The sequence below is a fragment of the Arvicanthis niloticus genome, chromosome 3 (genome assembly GCF_011762505.2).
Source record: "Arvicanthis niloticus isolate mArvNil1 chromosome 3, mArvNil1.pat.X, whole genome shotgun sequence".
Lineage (NCBI taxonomy): Eukaryota > Metazoa > Chordata > Mammalia > Rodentia > Muridae > Arvicanthis > Arvicanthis niloticus.
Window position 1 is genome coordinate 81,122,653 of NC_047660.1, and position 15,077 is coordinate 81,137,729.

Genomic DNA, 15,077 nt, shown 5'->3' on the forward strand with positions numbered 1-15,077 from the left:
TTCTTGATAATGGCTATGTAGGTTCAGGCGGTCTCCTTCCATACTCGTCCTTTTAAGAGAACCCAAAGGGTCACTTGAGAAATAATTTCTACCCTTCACAGCACAACCCTCCTCTGAGGCCCCACCTCACAAGGGTTCTACTAGCACCACACCTAGTAGACCAAGCCTTCAAACACAGTGGAGCCTCCTGGTACACTAACCATAGTCAAACCATGACAGGGGCTGGCAAAGGACAAGAAATCCTTTGTACTGCCTTTTCTATAAAGATGAAACAAAGGTGAACTTGTAGGCTTTTGACTTAATGCCTCCCATCTATCTCTACTAAAGTCAAATCCAAGTTCTAAGTTTTATTCTTTCTTCCCATTTGCTGAAGTTCCTGCCTTTCTTAAGGTGGAGGGTGGGGTTAAGAAATTGGAAGGAGAGCCCAGAAGCTACGGGCAATAATGGTTTGGAATTCCTCAGAGGTAAAGCCTACGGCTAGTGTTCTTACATTCTCTTCATCCTGAATATGCAATTTCAAGGCCCCATTCATTCATAGGCTATTTTATTTTCCATGGAAACATTTGATGATATTGACCTTGCGAAAGGCTGCACTCTAATACTTTGGAAAGCTGCAGCTATTAAGATCTATGAGTTCCACCGCCAATCCTCCCTCCCAGATGGGACATAGAGTCTTCAATCAACAGCAATAAAAGGCAGAGTGTAAGGAAAGGGAAGACAGAAAGGAGAGATGGTGTCTGAAGAAAATCAGAGTCTACCCAGAAGAGATGAGACTTGAACGAGGCTTTGGAGGATAAATAAATGCACCATTCACTCTAGGGAGCCCCAAAACAATGTATTTGCTGTAACTAAGGAGATGTAGGCTGTGTGTGCACACGCGTGTATGTGTGTGTGTGTGTGTGTGTGTACATTTGGTAAAGAAGACTGAAAACTTTAGCAACAGGGAGAGAAATACTTAGTCTCTGATCAGTTAGAAGTTTTCCTGGCTGGTGCAGTATCCCCAAATGTATAATACTTAAACACCAGCCCTGCTTGAATCCTTCCCTAACATGCTTCTTTTGGACAAGTGGGACCACACCCACCCAGGTCATCTTAGGAGATCATTCTTTTTATTCTGCTTATCTTGGCATGGGTGGGATATGGGAATCCAGTGTTCCTTTTCTGCCATGTTCCTAGTCTATTTGTTAGCCTAAGTGTCTACGTATGTTGAAGGCAATTATGCTACATGAAAATCTATCTTATTTGAAAAATATGCTCCTTATAGTCAAGCAAGCTATGCTTGGTGCACTGACACAGGAACAGATATCTCTTTATTTCCCAGAGGAAGGACTTACAGTGATGCACCTGCTGATGGAAGTATGTCTCTGTGCTAGTCTGTGGGTGGAGTCAGGGGTTTTCAGGAACATATTTGCCTTGTTGACATTAGATCTAAATTCTGACAATGCAAACTAATGTCCACAGGCAGATACTGGCATGGAGATGGGCTAAACAGGGACAGACAGTGAGTACCCACCAAGAGTTGTTTGTTATGTGTCTCTGTGGACAGCAGCCATCAGCTGTGCTGTTCTTGACCCTCCAGCTACACCTGGCTGGAAATCAAGAAGCATTGATTTGTTTTCAGACTTCTTACCTTCTGGAACTTTCTTTCCATCTGTTTATATCCAGCCAGACCCTACTCATGCAGTCTCTGGGTACCATGTTCTGTTGATGGTTGGCAAAGAGGAAAGAGTGGCCTTTAGTGTATTTCGTTATGCCAAGTCGACAGCAGCCTCCTCCTGCCCGAATCTCACAATCTCTCAGCGTCCTCTTCAACCTCTGCTTCCAACAGCTGATGAGGGCATTTCTAGTATTTTGGAGTACAGACTCATATCAGTAAGAGAAACTAAAATGTTGGTCAAAGTGTCTAAAGTAACATGCACGTTTGGTTATTTATGAGGTGTATATTTTTTCATGGCTAAGTGGCATGAAGTCAGACCTTAAATTCAGAGCTAGAATTTGAGTTCTGGTTCCACTCTTTACTGGCTGTGTGATCATAAACAAAACAAAAATTCCATCACCATCACTGCCATCATCATCACCACCACTACCACTACCAACACCATTATCACCAGCATTATCACAACTATCACCATCATCATCACCATCAGCACCACCACCACCAACCAATCAACCAGCCAACCAAAAACCACTCCTCTTTGAATCCAAGTTTCTTTCTTAGTGAAGACAGTGGAATAATATGATTGCCATAAGGATTAAGTATCTGTTAGTACAGGGAGCTTGGGACAGTGCCTGGTGACAGAGCCAGTGTTTGCTTAATTCTTGTTTTAGTTACCTGAAGTCACAGCAGGATTTGTTGCCAATGACAGGGAGTTAGGCTAGCTCCGGTGTCCTGGAGGGTAGGGCCAGGGTACTCCTGTTACCACCATGGAAAGGAAAGTGCTCTCTAAAGAAGTCACAACGAATCTTCTCTCATTCAGGTATTCTGATGGAGGTAGGTTCTTTGGTCCTACTGCCACTGGGGGGCTCTAGATGGGGACACTCAGGAAATTGACTATTTCCTCCTGTGCTAGCTAGATTTATATCAACCTGACACAAACTATAGTCACATGAGAGAAGGAAACCTTGATTGAAAAAAAAAAAAAAGATGCCTCTATAAGATTGGTCTATGGGTTAGCCTGCAGAGCATTTACTTAATTGGTGATTGATAGGGAAGGGTCCAGCCCACTGTAGGTAGGGCTAGCCCTGGGCTGGTGGTCCTGGGTTCTATAAGCAGGATGAGCAAACTATGAGGAGCAAGCCAGTAAAAAGCACCTTTCCATGGCCTTTGCAACGGTTTCAGCCTCTAGGTTCCTGCCCTGTTTGAGTTTTTATCCTGACTCCCTTCAGAAACAGTGTTCAGTGAGAAAGTGTAGGCTCAATAATTCCTTTTCTCAAAATCTTGCTTTTTGGTCATGGTATTTCATCGCATAAATAGAAATCCTAACTAAAACACCCCATGAACAAGGTATTTTATATATGGTCTATCCAGCCTCCCAAAGAAGACTCAGTCTCACTTCAAGTTAGATCCAACAGGAAACAGATGCCTGTGATGCTGTGACTGCTGTGACCGGGTGGGAAAAGTAGAGAAAACAAGTCTTATAGAGGAATCAGAAGTGGTCACACTAAGGTTTATGGGTTCAGCTAGAGATCTGGATTGGGGTGAGCAGATCCTGTGCCTGAGTGTTAATTTCTCGGGAAATCTGCATTTGCATCCAGGGAGATTGATGCTGCAGGTAGAGAAGGTCAAGTATGGAGCTGAACATATTTATCTAACTATATGATGTATGTAGTATCCAGGAGAGGGTACTGCATTGTCCATCCATCCATTGACATTTATAAGCAATTATTTGTGTGCTGGTATTAGATATACTCCAAGCGAATAGGAACAATGGAGCTATGTGAATTTCTTAGAGTCTCGTTTGAAGCATTTAAACCGATTGTGAGAGAAGTGGTATATCTCAGTGTTACAGCACCTGCCTACCATGTACAAGGTACCTATCACAAAACAAAAATGAAACAGTGAACACACACACACACACACACCTGAATAGAATTCTTCTGTTGGTTTTTCAAGGACAAAATAACCTTAAGTAATTTGCACCAAGTAATAGAATTTTAATCAGAACTTCAACTCAAGTGTAATACAAGAAAAATGTATATATTCTCAAAATCAAATGTGCCTCCCTCCCAGTGTCATTCTGGCTCTAACATATAACTCTTTAGTCTATGTGCAAGATAACATACTATTATGGCATAGGGAAAATAGAGATTCTGTCAGGTTCTGTGTTGTTTGTTCTTTTGAGATGTAACCTTATAAGGCAAGTATTTATCTTACTGACCTACAAACATTTATCTTAACCTATAAACTGCTTTCCTTGGCCCCAATGGGGTCATGAGAACCGTAGAGCTGTCTCTGCCCCTCACCGGCTGCAGCACTCAGGAGAGCAGGCCCTGCACCTCACCTGAGCAGCATAGTAGAACTGACCCTGGTACCAGGGCCATGGGTGAGCTGGCCCCGAGGGCATGAGTATGGGAGAACTGATCCTGCTACTTGTCTGTTGTGGTGACATGGGCAAGTGAGAGATACTCCCTGTTGCCCTTTGCCACCTACAACAGGCAAGAAAGCTGTCCCTACCCCTATCTGCTATAGCACTCAGAAGAGCAAGCCCTGTGCCTCACTGATGTAGCACAGTAGAGCTGGCCCTGGATGTGGTAGTTGTGGGAAAGCCAGCCCTGCCTCTTGTCTGCTGTGCAGTGGCATCAGTGAGGGAGAGATAACGTCCCCTCACTTTTGCCCATGCAACTGGCAGTGGGTAGGAGAATTGGCCACAATGAGATCATAAGAGCAAGAGAGCTGACCCTGCCCCTCACTTGCTGCAACACAGTAGAGCTAACCCTGATGGTAGGACACAGGTGAGCCTGGCCTTTGTCTGCCAGGTCTCCCATGTGGCAGTGTGGTGAGGGAATGATGAGTTCCCCAACCCTTGACTTTTTCCACCTAAAGTAGGTGGGAGAGTTAGCCCTGGGGTTATAAGAGCAGGAGAGCTGTCCCTCCCCCTCACCTACTGCAGCACTTGGGAAAGCAGGCACTGAACCTTGTCTGGGCAGTATAGGTGATCTGGTCCCCCACTCCAAGGGCATTAGAAAAGGAGAGCCAGTCCTTCTCCTGTGTCCTGTCTGCTGGGTAGTGACATAGAAGAAGAAGAGATGCCCTTCTCCCCTCCCTCATCCCTTGCCACCTATGGCAGATGAAAGAGCTGGCTCAAGGGTCATGAGAATGAGAGGGTGTGTCATGTACCTTGGCTGTTGTTACAGTTGGAAGAGTAGGCTCTGTACTTCACCTGGGCAGCAGGGTAGAGCTGGCCTTGGTTTCGGGAGTTGCTGGTGAGCTATCCCACAGGCATGAGTGTAGGAGAGCCAGTGGACTGACCAGCTCAGATACCTCTCAGACCCAGACCCAGATACAGGGCTTTGAACTGGCCTATCCTACTATCCACCCTATAGATGAAGTGCTGGGGTATATAAAGGGCCAGTCCTACAGATCCTACTTCAGGATCTCCATGACACAGGGCAACAACAGGATATCCAAGAAGAGTCCCAGTGAGAATCAGTATTGATAGAGTAGCAGAAGCCAGAGGTCTGCTACCAGACAAATGGGTCATTGCAATGAACATTTGCAAGCAAAGAAGTGTGGGCAAAAGGATATTCTGTGTGATACACTGACACACTATAGCTTTCACAATGAGATTATTTTTCTCATTTGGGGGGGAGTTGCAAGGGTAGAGGGCAGGTATAAGGGGAAGGGAAGATGGAAAGATGAGTGGGATTGGGGTACGTGATATATAATTCATAAAGAATCAATAAAAAGTTAGGAAAAAATGCTTTTCTTTCTTCATCTTCCTCCAGCAGCCATCTTGTCCACAAACATGTATGTATCACACACTGAGTTGTTGCTCAACAAACTTGTGCAAAATTTTCTGGGAATGATGAAGTATTTTATTAGAAAGCTTTTGCCATTGGGATCTGGGCATTTCTGACTCTCTGATCATTCCATCCATGGGTCATTCTAAACAATGGGCAGGTCATGACTGTTGTTATAATTGCCTACACAAGAAAACATAAGAAATCATTAGGCTTCACATTTCCTTTTTGGGCTTAAAGTTGAGTGAGATTATGCAACAGCAGCTACCAATTATCCTTCAAACTTTGGTGGGAATGAACATAGCTCTGATTACCATGTACCAGATTCTAGCTTTCACAACCCAGCCAATAATTTGATAAATATTTGATTCACAAACTCAGCTTGAATCTCAAAAGGATAAAATGTACAGAGTGATTTCAATGTATGCAACATATCTCTAGTAAGCAAGGGGCTGTGCCTACCCGGCTGTTTTATATGTAGCTTTCCTTTCCCCCTGTGAAAAGCCTGGAATTCCCATGTCTTCTGACCACACCTCTAACATGCACACTCACACTCTTATTATAGGTGAAGATTCAGTACACAGAATGGCCTGTTCCAAGCCCTGTGAATGTAGAGTAGTGAGCTGTCTATCAAGTGATGGCAATTCTTAGATGTATTGGGTCCTAGAGACAAGAAGAAAATTAAGAAGCTAGTGGTTACAAATGTGCAACGAACTCCATCACAAGACATGACAGTAGAATGTGTGGAAGTCTCAGAGACCTTACCCATGGGCATGAAAGAAGGCCTAGCTATTTATTGGCTGTGTAGGTACAGGATTGCTTGTGGTGTTTGAGCTAGGACTCACTTTGGAATGCCAATACAGAGTCCCCATTTGTGAGAAACATGATTGCAAAAATAATTAGATGACTAGTGAAATACTACTTTTTTTTTCAGCCATGAGCTCTTTTTTTTTTTTTTTTTCTTTTTTTCCAACAAGAACAGCAGTAGTCCTAACAAACACCCCTCTTCTGCGGGAGAAAGGAAAGGTACTATCATGTTTTCTTAGGCTGGAACCTTCTCCACCTGTCCTCAATTTAATGCACAAATGAATGCACATAAATCTTTGTGACATTTTGGCATGAAGTACCTACTTCAGATGACTCCTTTAGGAAAATCTCAACCCAGGTGTTTAGTTTTTGTGTAGATGTCGTGAAATGAGAATTGTAACATGACTGTGTATATACCTGCGTACATGTGCGTGCACATGCACACACACAAACACACACACACACACACATACACATGTGAAATGTGTAAGGGCTATAGGTAGGGGCAGGAAAATAACATGTGTGCAAACATAATATATCTTTTCCTCACCTTAAGTTAGACCCAGACAGTTAAATTATAATTACAGCCCCATCTGGGGGGAGTACAGTACTCAAGTACTCCCAGCCTTTCAGCCATGGCTACTTTGTCAGGTAAAATAAACACATGTCCTGTTTTTAGCCTGAGGTCAAACTCAATCAAAAGCATGAAAGATGGGGACACTCATTAAGTCCCAGATTGTGAAATGCTGAGAGGGACAGTAACAACAGGAAAGGAATAATATGGTTGGTTACATCTCGTGGGCCAGATGGCTTGGAAAGACTGTCCAGGGTTACCATCAAGGGTGTAAATTCTCAGTAAAAGTCTATGTAGAGACTGCTGCTGGCTTGGACAGTGGGTGGGGAGACAGGACAGGATGGGTGGCAGCAGTTTTCCATCAGCTAAACTCATCCCTAGAAGGGAAGAGGCTCAAAAGGGCAGCACTTCCCCTTTGAATGTTTTAATTGGAACATCTCTCATCACAAAGACTGTAAACATAGAAAAACATAGTGACAGTGTCCCATGCCCCATAATAGAAATTGGCCCAGTTGTACAACAGAATGAAGGTAAATTCATAGCAGCTCTGATTATCTCCTGGAGACCCAAAGAAGGTCAAGCCAACCAAAGTTAGGGTATAGATTGGGAGGTGCTCTCTAGGACCCACCCCTTACTGAGGTAGCTATCGGCAGTTGATAGATACTTGGGAATGTTCTGGTTTCCTTTTTGTTGTTGTGATAAAACACTTTAACAGAAAACTTAGGGGAGGAGAAAATCTATTTGCTTTACACTTCCAGGTCATTAAGGGAACTCAGGGCAGGAACTCAAGTAGTAACTTGAAGCAGAAACCATGGAGGGTTGCTGCTTGCTGATTCACTCACAGTCTTATGATTAGCCAGATTTTTTATCCAGTTTAGCATTGTCTGCCCAGGGATAAGACCACCCACAGTGGACTGGGCTTGCCTACATCTAGTAATATCAAGATAATCCTCTGTAGGTATATCCACCGGCCAATCTGATCCAAGCAATTCCTCAATCAAGGTTTTCCTGTCAAACGAGTCTAGGCTGTGTCAAGTTGACAATTAAGGCTAACCAGATCAGAGAGAGAAAATCATTCCTTCTTAAGGGTGTTCCTAGAAGTAGATTTCCCATGCTCTATTGGATGCTCTGCATCCATGCACATATTTGGATTAAAGGATTGTATGGCAGTGATAACTATGGTGATGACAAAGAAGAGGAGGAGGAGGAAGAAGAGGAGGGAGAACATATTGGGGGATACATGGCTGGAGGGAGGAATCGAGGTTGAAGATGACAATATTTAATTGTCTACATGTATGATATATCAAATGATTTTGTAAGAAATGAAGTGAGTAAGAAAGAAGTACCAGAGACTGTCCTCGGGCGTGTTAGGATCCTCCTTGAGCCTTATATTGACTCAGGCTACTATTTCCATAGTTTGGTTAAACAAACCAGTAACCCCATCCCCACCCATCTTGCCTAAACTTTTGTTGAGTTTCTGTCTCCTGCTATTATAAGGGTTCAGTTTGATGAACCTTATGAATAGGCTACTTTTGCTGGACCAGTAGTAGAAAAGCTAATAATGACAATTGCTAACATTTATTGAGAGGTTACTGAATTCTAAGCCTTAGCCCAAGAATACTTTGCGTAAGTATGTGTTTCATTCATTCCATTCATTCACAAAGCATACGTATATTATATATGATGTATATATTATTCCTTCCACTTAATCCTCCCAGCCCTATGAAATAAAAGGATGTCTGGGTAAATTAAAGCACACGAAGACTGAAACCCTAGCTCTTGTAGCTAAAGGGAGGGGCAGGCTTCATATCTGGGGTTTAAAGTCTATTTTTAAATATATTTCCTGTTGCTCATTAGCATAGTGTAGTAGGGCCATGGTACATCACTGCCACCCACTTGTATTGTGATAAGAGTCCTTTGATGAGAAAGGGGGTTGCTAATCCTGAGGTGTCTACAAATTAAATTCAAGCCCATATGACTTTATGCCACACCCAAAACTCAACAACAGTCATTGACTTTCTATCATTAAAGATCTCAGGTTATGGAAAGATTTTCTCTTTCCATAACTTTTGTTTCTTTGGTACTTATGTCTTAGGAAGGGTATTACATATGGGATGCAGACATGGCATAGATGTTATAAGACACAGAAGGCTGTGGCATGAAGAGAAGTAATATTGACCCTCAGCAGTTCTCAGTCTTTAGTGGATATTTATAACCCAGAAGAACAGACAAAAGCTCCAATTTCTGTATTTCTGATCATATTCTAATGTAACGGGTCTGGCTAAGAGATTTTGCATTTCTAGCTGAAGCTCTTGTTGCTGGTTTAGGCACCCTGCTTTGAGAATTTTTAATCTTTGGCAACTACAGCTAACCATTAATAAATTCATTAAAATGTTTGGCCAACTTAGAACAATAACCAGATTATTCTCTAAGTTCCTGGTATTTTTGCCTGATTGGTGCATGTGCCAACATAGCCACACCAGGTAGACACATTTAAGAAATGCTGAGACCAATATAATAGCACATGTGAATATTTGAATATTTGAAAGGGTGAACATGGAAGATAACATTGGACTACTATATCTTTTTTTTTTTGTTTTTGTTTTTGGGGTTTTTTTTTTTTTGTTTTGTTTTTTGAGACAGGGTTTCTCTGTGTAGCCCTGGCTGTCCTGGAACTCACTCTGTAGACCAGGCTGGCCTTGAACTCAGAAATCTGCCTGCCTCTGCTTCCCAAGTGCTGGGGTTAAAGGTGTGTGCCACTACTGCCCGGTTGGACTACTATATCTTGATCCAACAGTCCATTATATGAGAATAACTAGGGATGAGACATTGCTGTGGATTATCTAATAAAGTCATTGTTTGTCATGAAGATGTGGTGCCAAGTAGTTACACACATCTCTTGTATATAAACATGTCCTAATGTGTGATTGTATATTTTCATTGCAACTCATCCCCCGACAATAAGGAATGGTCTGCCATTATCCATTGTGTCAACAGATACTGGTCATGCAGATGGTGTGAAGCAAGTTAGGCTGAGATCATTTTATTCTCGGCACTGTGGACAAAGATGGGTTTCATCCAAGAAAAGAGTCCTAGTGATTTTCCTTCTAGGGATGCAAATGTATTCCTTCTAGGCATCAGACCCAGAATACGCATCTTTAATTCAAAACTTTGAAGAAACCCTGCCATTCTTGAATGTTCTTGAATCCTTTCTTTGAGACATCAAAAATGTCTCAGGTCTCTTACAAGTTAGATCAATTCAACAAAATAGATTGAAACAAACATCTAGCTTAAAAGAAATGGCTTAGTGGCCAATATTATTGTCTTTGTGTTTATGAGAGAGCTCAGCCTGTAGTTTTCTTTTCTTGTAATGGTTTTCTGATGTTTTGGTGCTAGGGTTATTGTGACCTCATAAAGTAAGCTAAAAAAAGTTTTCTTTTCTTTAACCCCCGAGCTTATGATATATAAGATTGCTGTTATTTCTTCTTGAACCTTTAAAACACAGGACTCATGAAACCATCTGGGCCAGAATTTTCTTTGTTGAAAGATTTTTCTAATTAAAACCAGCGTTTCTTTAACAAATCTCTTATTTATTCATGTGATAGTTTGGAAAACTTGTATTTTACAAGGGATTTATCTGTTTCATCTAAGTTGTTGAATTTATTGGTAAAAAGTTATTCAAAACAGCCCATTATAATATTTTTAATGTCTGTGTGAGCTGCCATGGGGTAAGCTTTTTATATCCTGACACTGGTGACTCCTGCAGCCCCCACCCCGAAGGCTATGCCCTTTGCTCCTTGCCCTCCATCCTTCTCTCCCTTCTTCCTTCCCTTCCTCTGTTTCTCTCTTTGTTCCTTCCTTTCTTCCTTTCTTTCTCTCTTCCTATCTTCCTTAGTCATCTTAAGAAACAATCTGTGTTTGATTTCATTAGATGTTTCCGCCTAGCATCCCTGTCTCCTCATTCTTTGCTTCAGCTCTAGCCTGTGCTGTGTTCTCTCTTTTCTTGTTGCATACTAACTTTGTCAACACACTTAGAATTTATTGAGATAGAAGCATCAGGAATTTGTTTTCATTCCTGTTTGCTCTTCCCTATGCTTCAAGCTCCACATTTAGGTCTGAACATTACTTGAGCTGCCTCTCATACATTTTGATATATAATATTTATAGTTTTGTCTAATTCAAAATACTTTCCATTCTTCATTCTGGTGACTTCAACCTGGAGACTTCATAGAAGTGTGTTGTATAATTTCTAAGCATTTAAAAATACCTTTTTAAAAAAATTTTTCTTGATTGCTAGTCCAATTTCACATTTGAAATTCTCTGATTTCTCAGAACTGTCTGTTCTAAAAATTATTTCATACATGCCTTAAAAATAATGTGTATTCAGTAATTATAACCTGTACAATTTTATATATTTTCAATTAGTCAAGTAGAGAGAAGAGAACAGAATATTTCCCAAAGTCCAAGGAGTAATAAGCTCTTATTTCTCATTTTTCTAGTCTTTAAAAACTACTTCTTAAAGTTGGCACACCCAAGTGATGGGTTCAATTGTGGCATTTTGGATATATTTGCCTTTATACTGTGTTCTCACTCATCCCTCCTCCAAAGTCCTCCCCCAAGTTCCACTCACTTCTTATGGGTTCTACTTCTCCTAACAGGCTCTCTTTTCCTTTATAACACGTGTATTCTAATACCATATTTTCTTCCCTTAAGATATCTTCCTCATTTCATGGTCCCCTTTTCTAGACATGCAAATTAAAATTGAGGCTTCACACGTGAAGGAAAGCATGCAGTATTTGTCTTGCTGAGTTTGGGCTATTCACTGAGGATAATCTTTTTTATTATTATTATTATTATTATTATTATTATTATTATTATTATTTACTGTATTCATTCTCCTGCAGATATTACGGCTTCATTATTCTTTAGATCCAAAGACAGTTCCATTGTGTACATGTTCTTCATGTTTGTCATCTATTCATCTGTTGGTGGATATCTAGGCTTGTCCCATTTTCCAGATATTGTGAATCATACAAGAAAAACAACAAAATGAGTGTGCATGTGCCTCTGTAGTTCTTTGCATTTATACCCAGGAGTGGTGCAGCTGGGTCATATGGGTGTTCCACATTTAGGTATTTTGAGGAGCCTCTAGTTTTGCCTTCCATAGTGACTGCCACAGTTTACATTGCCTCCAGCAGTATATAAATGTTCCTTTTCTCACACGTCCTTATCAGCATTTATTGCCATTCATTTTCTTGCTAGTAGCCATTATAACTAGGGTAAGATAGGGACATTTCCCCTAGAGTTTAAAGATGTTGAACACATTTAAAACTATTTATTGGTCACTTGTATTTTTTTATTTTAAAAGTGTCTATTTAAGTCATTTTTCTATTTGTTATTGGACAATTGGGTTTTTGGATTTTGGTATTTCATTTGAATCCTTCTTTATCTATTCTACATAACATTCCCTTTACTGCTGTATAGTTAATACAGATTTTCTCCAGTTTTGTACATTGCATCTTCACTGTGGTAATTATTTCCTTCCCTATGCAGTTTTTACCATCATATGATTCCATTTTTTAATTTTGGGGATTATTTTTTTGTGAAATTTGAGTACTTTCCAGATAATTTTTCATGCTTTCTTGATTTCATTTTGGTAGAGCATATTGTCCAGGGACTTACCCATTTCTTGCAGAATTTCCAGTTCTTTGCAAATGTTAAATCACTTCATGGTCTGCTGGATTTTTTGAGAATCAGTTGTAGTCCCCCCTCCCATTTCAGGATAATTGGTCTATAATTTTTTGATTCCTTTATCATGTCTTATATCTTGAAGAGTTTTACCTAGGTTTACTTTAGCAGTTTCAACGTTTTATGCCTTTTACCAAATTCCATCTTGACTTTTGTAAGAAATGTTCACTGTAAGATATCTGCATACAATTTTATTCTTCTTCATAAGGATGCCCACTTCCCCAGCACTATTTTTGAAAAAGCTGCGGTTTTTTGTTTGTTTTTTCATTTTAACTCTGGATATTCCTTTACACCTTTGTGGAGAATTAGGTGGCTGTATCTGTGCAGCTTTATTTCTGAACCACATTTTTTTTTTTATAGTTTCACACAGTATTTGTTGCTGTGACTTGAAGTATAATTCACAATCAGGTATTGTGATGTCTCCGAAATTGTTCTTTCTTCTAAGCATTGCTTTGACTACTCCAGTTCTTTTGGTTTTGTTTTGTTTTTGTTTATTTTTTACTTTCCATGTGAGTTTTCGTTTGATTTTTTTCTAGCTCTTTGAAGAAGTAAAGAAAATTTTATGGAGATTTTATTAAATATGAAAGTTGCTTTTGATAATATACCAATTTTCTTAGGTTTAATTCTGCCAATCCACGAGCATGGGAGGTCTTTCCATCTTACAATGTTTTTAATTTATTTCTTCAATGTCTTAAAGTTCTCATTGTAAAAGCCTTTTATCTCTATGGTTAGATGAATTGCTGGTGTTTGTTAAAAAGCTGTTGTGAAAGGGATGTTTTTCCCTGATTTCTTCCTCAGCAAGTAGAGAAAGGATATGTGAAGTCTTTAACCACATTTAACTACTTCTTTGACTACAGTATTAGCGATCCCACCTTTCCTCCCTCGAACTATGTCTTGTTCTCCACATAGCCTGAATAAAATTTCCCATAGTGTTAAGTAGCTCATTTAAAAAGTAGAAGGCTTAGAACTCATTAATGATGAATCCCCTCCTCAAAATCATTCTTGGGTTCAACTTCTATGTTCCTTAACACACTAATTTTCAGGGAAGGGAAATTTTATAATTGTTCTTCCTTAGAATTTAAAACATCATGTAAAAGATGGGGGGAGTATCACAATTATGTCACCTTAAGATTTAAGTACCACATCAAAGGGAGGATGCTAGAGATAGCTGAAGACTCATAAAAGGAAAGCTATTTATTTTCTGGTAAAGAATGTCTATTTTTTCCCACTTGTAGGTAGTATGCATTCATATGTGTGCATGTTCTTGTGTGCAGGTGCAAGTGTATGTGCACATGTATGCACATGCATGTGTAGACCTGAAGTTGATCTTAGGGATCTCTCTCTACTTTATTTATAGAGCCATGTCTCCTTAGAAAGTTGGAGCTCACCAGTTTTGTCAAGCCTAGATATATCTGCTTTTCTTGGGGACTCTCTGTTTCTGCCTCTCAAGTTTTGCAATTATAGACAGCCACTATATACCCAAGGCCAAGATGCCTGCTTGGTTATATAGGTTCTAGGGATTTGAACTCCAGTCTTCATGATTGTACAGTAAGCACTTTATTCTCTAAACCATTTCCTTAGTCCAAGCATGGCTTTATTTTTATAGATGTAAAAGAAGTGTTTTCTTTGTTACAGATCTATTAAGAATGCCCTGGGTAAAGAAATGACCATCTAAGATTATCATGTAGCCGAGGATCTCTAGTAAAGAACAGAGGCTCATTATTATTTTCCCCTACCAGTTAATCTAAATGAACCTGCCAATCACATGGATCCCCTTACATCCCAGAAATGTTAAGATATAATACAAAGCATATCTCTTCAAGAAGGTTGGAATAATGATTTATCTGCCCTTATTTGCTTATCTTCTAAATTACACTCTGTATGTCTCATCTGAGTTCATGCAGTACAAGATTGGGGAGCCAGAAGAGGCCTAGCTGAGATCTTGGTAACAATAGTATTCATGTCTACCTCAAATTATTTATGAAATCATTTGTCTATTGGTGGTGTGATTCTTACGAAGAAATGACTGCTTTAGAGGGGATGCTGATACACTAAAGGATGAATTCCATCAAAGTTTAGCATGGGGAAACAATGAGTTTATTGGGGTTATTTATAAGAGTTTGTGGGACTCAAAGGCAGAGTTAGTGAAAAAAAATCTTCCCCTCTCTCATCATGGATGATGACTTGTGAGAAGCTGAACCACTGAGTCATCCCAACCCCCAGTGAACCTTTCCTGTCCTTTATCTGTTCCTGTACTTTTCAAGACTATCTGTGTACAGTAGGTATAAGGTCACCTGCACCTGTGAAGCAGGATGAAGTGGTGATTGGAATCTCCCTTTTCCTGGGAGGTAAGGATAATAGAATCATCACTATTGCCATAGACTTGGCTGTCACTATCTTGTTCTTATGTCATTGCTATGACTGGGGGCCAACGTCCTTTTTTGGTTGCCACAGAGCTCTGCCTCATAATGGAGATGATCATGTCACA

The 15,077-nt window shown here is 40.2% G+C and overlaps 1 long non-coding RNA gene across 1 annotated transcript in view; it reads left to right on the plus strand.

Moving 5' to 3' along the window:
• Positions 1-2,268: 2,268 nt before the first annotated feature.
• Positions 2,269-15,077, plus strand: part of LOC143441762 (uncharacterized) — a 238,398-nt gene continuing 225,589 nt past the window's right edge. The window contains exon 1 of the long non-coding RNA XR_013109431.1: positions 2,269-2,491. This is a non-coding gene — a long non-coding RNA (uncharacterized LOC143441762). The remainder of the gene's footprint in view (positions 2,492-15,077) is intronic.